Here is a 6,874-nt window from a genome sequence, read left to right on the forward strand (position 1 = left end):
CAAAACAATTATTTGACATCGTAAAGTTCAACATTTTTGCTGATTACTCTCACCTACTTGCCAGTTGTTGCCTTAGAAACAGAAAAAGCCCAGTGATTCTGAGGAGGGGAAGAGGATTTGGGATGAGGATTTTTTCTGTCTTCGAATCCAATTGCTTCGGGAATCTTCTTGGGAAGTCAGTAAGGACCGGAAAGGGGATTCGGACTCCGGAGAGAGTTGATATTTCAGACACACGCACGCACATACGTATACGTGACTGGTAAAAATGTTCAGTTACAACAGAATTCCATCTAATAAAAGGAGCCCATAAAAACGCCAAAATAAAGTGCTTACTTTCAATATATAGGCGTTTATACGGGCTCCATTTATCAATATTATATATATATATATATATATATATATATATATATATATATATATATATATATATATATATATATATATTTATATATATTTAAAGCATATACCACAGGAAAATGATAGGCAGAAATCGAAGCGCTTTCGTCTTTACTACAAGACACGACAGTGTCTTAGTAAAGACGAAAGCGCTCGGATTTCTGCGTATCATTTTGCTGTGGTATTTGCTTATATATATGTATGTATGTATGTATATGTATGTTATATATATATATATATATATATATATATATATATATATATATATATATATATATATATAAATAGATAATGAAACGCTCGCTCAGGACGAATTACTATCTAACTGAATATTCTTTCTTTAATGTTTTGGATATTCGCATTAGTGGTACAAATGATCAGGTCTGTTGCTATTTTTGATGTCTGTCTCTTCCCGCCGCTCTTGGTGACCCTTTTGCCATATTTAGAGCATCAGATTGTTTTCTTATTTCTTCTCCTTCTTCTTCTTCTTCTTCCGAACCTAATCCCTAGTCGGGGTCGTCGATGTTTTCAATGAGTCATTATTATTATTATTATTATTATTATTATTATTATTATTATTATTATTATTATTATTATTATTATTATTATTATTATTATTATTATTATATTCATAAGACCAACCGTATTCATATGGAACAAGCCCACCCAAGGGGCCACTTACTCGAAATTGAAGCTTCCAAAGAATATAATGGCGTCCAGTTATTAGAAAAATGATTAAAAACAAATGAATTATCAATAAATAAATAAATGAAAATAAATAAATCCATAAACAGTAACACCATTTTTCACTCTGACCCAATTCCAACCAAAATTCTTATAAGAATTCAGGCTTAAGACGGCCTCGGACGCGAAACGCTACCTAACGCCCCTTTCTCGCCCAGGCCCGAAGGCAAGAAAGAAACGAGGAGATCCTTTGGTCAATCGAAGGACTTGATGTTACTTCTCTCTCTCTCTCTCTCTCTCTCTCTCTCTCTCTTAATGCTTCTGATCTGACCAGATTTTCCTCCATTTAGATAAAAAAAAAATCTACTGGATTTTTTCACTCATAATTTATCTAAACGATGGTTCCTTTTGGTAACAGTTTCAACTCTATGCGACATACATAGTTGTTTTTAACCTTCAATAAAAACTACTGAGGGAGGCTAGAGGGCTGCAATTTGTTCTGTTTGATGATCGGAGGGTGAATGATCGACATACGAATTTGCAGCCCTCTAGCCTCAGTTGGATTTTGTGATGTGAGGGCGGACAGATGAGTTGCCATCTCCATAGCTTTCTTTGACAGAAAACCAAAATCAATCATTTTCACCTCCAACTTAGGTAAACTACTCGTGACTCGAGGCAAATATCTATTATTGAAATTTTAGTTAAAAATAATGATATTTCCAAAGGCTAAAAAATATACTTACTTGTTGAAGTTTGAAGTTTGGCCCTACACATCAGCACACACAGGTAAGTAATGTAGACACATGGAGAGAGAGAGAGAGAGAGGAGAGAGAGAGAGAGAGAGAGAGAGAGAGAGAGAGAGCAGCTCTGGACTAGTAAAGTGCACTACGTCTGACCATCTAATCTGCCTTTGATCTTCAAAATTGAGTAAAAAAAAAAAATAATAAATAAAATTGCAATCCACACGAGAAGATCGGTCAGGGACAAGAATGTTTTTATTTCAGCTTCCTTTGACCTTTGACCTATGATATATGAGTGACCTCATTTTGCCCTGGGTAAGGAGGTCACGATGGTAAGGCAACTAACTTATTTTCCACCTTTGATAAGCAAGCAACGATATCTGAGCGACCTCATTCTCTCCTTTGATAGCAGGCTACGATAATGGAATGACCTCATTGCCCCCTTGATAGAACCATATGATATTTCCAGTGACCTGATTTTGCCTTTGACACCAGCCTATATGAGTGAACTTGATTTTGTCCTTTGATAGCACCCTATGATATCTGAACGACCTCATTTTCTCCTTTGATAGCTGCCTATGAAATTTCAGTGACCTAATTCCGCCTTTGATACCAGCCTATATGAGTGACCTGATTTTGTCCTTCGATAGCAGCAGCAGCCTATGATAATGGGACATCCCCACTTTACCTTCTGGTGGTAGTCAATGGAGACAAAAGACCCAATTTGACTTTATTTAAACCCTCTTCTCTTGCAGATCTGAAAACTCTATTCTACCTGACAACCTATGTAGTATACAGCTGACACCTTAATACATTGGTTAAGAGTGTTAATACTAAACATTTTAAGGCCTATCAATCATACATACAGAATCTGAAACTAAATAACATTAGATATGTCATACATAAAAAAAAACTTCTCGTGTATGAATACATTTCACGCATGCTGAGGCCTACCAATCATACATACAGTATCTGTAAGCCAATAATAATAAATTTGTCATATATAAACAACGACAACAACAACAGAAATCTTCGAATACATCTTTCTCGTGAATTCACATTTTCATCTTTTTAAAGCTATCCATCGTACGTAATAATAATAATAATAATAATAATAATATAATAATAATAATAATAATAATAATAATAATAATAATAATAATAATAATAATAATATAAATAAATAATAATAATAATAATAATAATAATAATAATAATAATAATAAAATACTTCTACTAACCCCACCAACACCATCTTCGACGCCAAGAGGTTGATTGGGAGGAAGTTCGACGACCCCACAGTCCAGAGTGACATCAGACATTGGCCTTTTAAGGTTGTCAGCGAATCTGGTAAGCCAAAGCTACAGGTGGAGCACAGGGGAGCAATTAAGACCTTCAACCCAGAGGAGATCTCCTCCATGGTGCTGACCAAGATGAAGGAGACAGCAGAAGCCTACTTGGGTAAGAGAGTTTCAGACGCAGTCATCACAGTTCCTGCTTACTTCAATGACTCCCAGAGACAGGCTACCAAGGATGCTGGGATCATTGCAGGGTTAAAGTTGTAAAAGTGCTAAGAATTATCAATGAGCCTACAGCAGCTGCAATTGCCTATGGCTTGGACAAGAAAGCTGGTCAGGGAAGAGAGCGGAATGTACTGATCTTCGATTTGGGTGGTGGCACTTTTGATGTGTCTATTCTGAACATTGATGATGGAGTCTTTGAAGTGAAAGCAACAGCTGGCGACACTCATTTAGGAGGAGAAGACTTTGATAACTGTCTGGTGAATCATTTCATTCAGGAATTCCAGAGGAAGTACAAGAAGGACATCAGCGGAAACAAGAGATCCCTAAGGCGACTGAGAACAGCGTGTGAAAGGGCCAAACGCACTTTGTCTTCCTCAACTCAGGCCAATGTAGAAATTGATTCTCTTTATGAAGGAATCGATTTCTACACATCCATCACACGTGCCAGATTTGAGGAACTGTGCGCTGACCTCTTCCGCAGCACTTTGGCCCCAGTTGAAAAAGCCCTCAGGGATGCAAAGTTAGACAAGAACAGTATTGATGACATTGTCCTTGTTGGAGGTTCGACTCGTATCCCAAAGGTACAGAAAATGCTGCAGGATTTCTTCAATGGGAAGGAACTGAACAAATCGATCAATCCTGACGAGGCTGTAGCCTATGGCGCAGCTGTTCAGGGAGCCATCCTGCGAGGAGACCAGTCAGACGCAGTTAAGGACCTCCTCCTTCTTGACGTTGCTCCTCTCTCTCTGGGCATCGAAACAGTAGGAGGTGTCATGACTGCACTGATCAAGCGCAACACCACAATCCCCACCAAACAGACGCAGGTCTTCACGACCTACTCAGACAACCAGCCTGCCGTCACCATCCAGGTGTACGAGGGCGAAAGGGCGATGACCAGAGACAACAACCTCCTGGGCAAGTTCGACCTGACGGGCATCCTCCAGCGCCTCGAGGAGTTCCCCAGATCGAGGTCACCATTCGACATCGACGCCAATGGATACTGAATGTGTCTGCCGCAGACAAGTCCTCCGGAAAGTCGAACAAGATCACCATCACCAATGACAAAGGGCGGCTGAGTAAGGAGGACATCGATCGCATGGTGCAGGAGGCGGAGAAGTACGCCGCGGAAGACGCCCTGCAGAAGGAGAGGATTGATGCCAAGAACCAGCTGGAGTCTCTGTGTCTGAGCCTCAAGAGCACACTGAGTGAGGAAAGCGTCTCCAACAAGCTGAACGAAGAGGAAAGGGCCAACATGAAGCACCAGCTGGAAGAGACCCTCACCTGGATCGACAGGAACCAGCTGGCGGAGAAGGAGGAGCTGGAAGACCAGATGAGGAAGCTGGAAGAAAGTTGGAAGCCCCTCGCTGCCAAGATTTATGGAGGAGGGAGGACAGGTCAAGGGTCAAGTTCATCCTGCAGTTCCAGTAATAACTCGACCCAATCAGGTCGAGGACCAGTTATTGAAGAGGTCGACTAATGCCTATTGAAACGAAATTCATAGTGTTTTTGTATCGAGTTTTATAAGAAAATCGTCTTAATGGGATCTACCTTCAATATATTGACCCTTTTTCTCAGGTACCTGTTAAAATGTATTTATAATCTAGTCATTTTTATACCACATTTTTCTAATAAAACTTATGAAAATTATACCAATTTCTCTCATTGAAACCTAAGTTAATAATTTGACGATAGTGTCAAATAGAAAACTTCAAAAAATGATTGAAGCAGTAAACATATATAATTACATTTTGCGAAGAAGATAATAAACAACCATAATTATCAGATCAATAAAAATGTTATCCACAAAGAATTAGTAATTACTGAAATTGCCTAATTCCTGATTAAAAAATAAAGACAACTGATGTGAGACTTTGAATGTGAAATAAGATTGTGTAAGCTGATAAATTTGATAAATTGTAAACGTGAGAAACAATGGAAATGTATTTGCAATTGTATATTTCTTAAACCCGTTGTAGATCTACGAAATGTAAGAAGCTCTCCGGTCTAAGATGATGTCTTTCATCTAAAAATGTAAGAGTTTTTGAATTTAGATGAAATGCAGATGAGTCTTGATTTACTGGAAAACATCTGAAGAGAAACAGACTGATTCTAACAAAGATAAAAAAAGAAGTCCACAAAGATTAGTCGAAATGGAAGATAGAGTAATAGGCCAATAATCAAAATCATACACTCTGCTTATAATGGCTATATACTTTATTCTTGTGCGAAACTTAATAGATTGAGACGTAGGAAAAACCAGACTATGATAGAATCAGCGTTTAAATTATTTGGATAAAACGGAAATGAAATATATCTTGTACTAATTTGACCTAGCCCCTAGCTGTAACACCCCCCCCCCCTTTTCGTTCCTTTTACTGCACCTCTTTGTCTCTTCCATCTTGCCATCCACCTCTCTCCATAGCAAATAATTTCTTAGTGGAAAACAGAAATAAGTTAATAGTATTTCAACATATTGTATGCAACATTAAATACTAGTGACATTTACTCTGAAAAGAATATGATGTAAAAGGTACTGAAAAAGAAACGAAACATGAATGAATACCACAAGCATGAATGAGAGAGAGAGAGAGAGAGAGAGAGAGAGAGAGAGAGAGAGAGAGAATTTCGTTCACCAGCAAAGTTTAGCTCCTAGACAGATGGAGTGTACTCTTATTTGCAACACTGGTGCAACAGTGTAAACATTTCTTTGTATAACCGTATTTAAAAAGTCTTAAAGCACTAAATGATTACTAATCGGGTTAATAATTCAATGGTGAAAGTAAAACTTGTAAAAGGATTTATTTTACAAGCCACTGCATATTCCACTCATTCTGTTGACATCTTAAGCAAACAATTGGCAACACCGAAGTTTGGAACTTGAACACAGTAGACTGGAAAATTTCTTCATATATGAAAGAAAAACTTTCGTAAATCAGATAGGAACACAGATATAATAATAATAATAATAATAATAATAATAATAATAATAATACTTCATATTGTAATGGGCGTAATGTCTGTCTGTCTGTCTGTCATTCAATCACAGCCAAACGGCTGGTCAGATGGGCATGAAACTTGGCAGGGTTATGGTGGGGACCCCTAAGATGGTTTGTAATGGGGTTTCATCCAACCTAACCCCCTTCCTTTGTAGGGGGTGGGGGTGAGAAGGGATTCCCTGAAACGGAGCTGTTTCTGGCTGTGAAACGAGGCTGGTTATTCCCGTAGACTTAGTTACTTTACGATTTTTCATACATAATTTCTGTACAACTTCCACGGAGAAAGTCGCGAATATTTCAGCTCGGACACAATAGAAGATGAAAATTATCATCAATATCCACAAGATTTTTTGAATAACTTAAATCCATCGGAACTGCCAGTGCACAAAATAACGTTGAAGAAGTACTGCCCGGTAATGTTGCTTCGGAATTTCGATCCTGCCAATGGACATTGCAACGGAACGAGGTACACCGTTATGGAGCTAAACTCCCACATCATCGAAGCAGTGATAGAAACGTCTGTTCATCCCCCTGA

At 38.3% G+C, this 6,874-nt stretch overlaps 1 pseudogene; it reads left to right on the forward strand.

Annotated features, from left to right (window-relative positions):
• The first annotated feature begins 3,102 nt into the window (after window positions 1–3,102).
• On the forward strand, window positions 3,103–4,957 carry LOC135227166 (heat shock 70 kDa protein-like; annotated as a pseudogene).
• Window positions 4,958–6,874: the final 1,917 nt, after the last annotated feature.

Source organism: Macrobrachium nipponense, chromosome 15 (assembly GCF_015104395.2).
Source record: "Macrobrachium nipponense isolate FS-2020 chromosome 15, ASM1510439v2, whole genome shotgun sequence".
NCBI classification, from domain to species: domain Eukaryota; kingdom Metazoa; phylum Arthropoda; class Malacostraca; order Decapoda; family Palaemonidae; genus Macrobrachium; species Macrobrachium nipponense.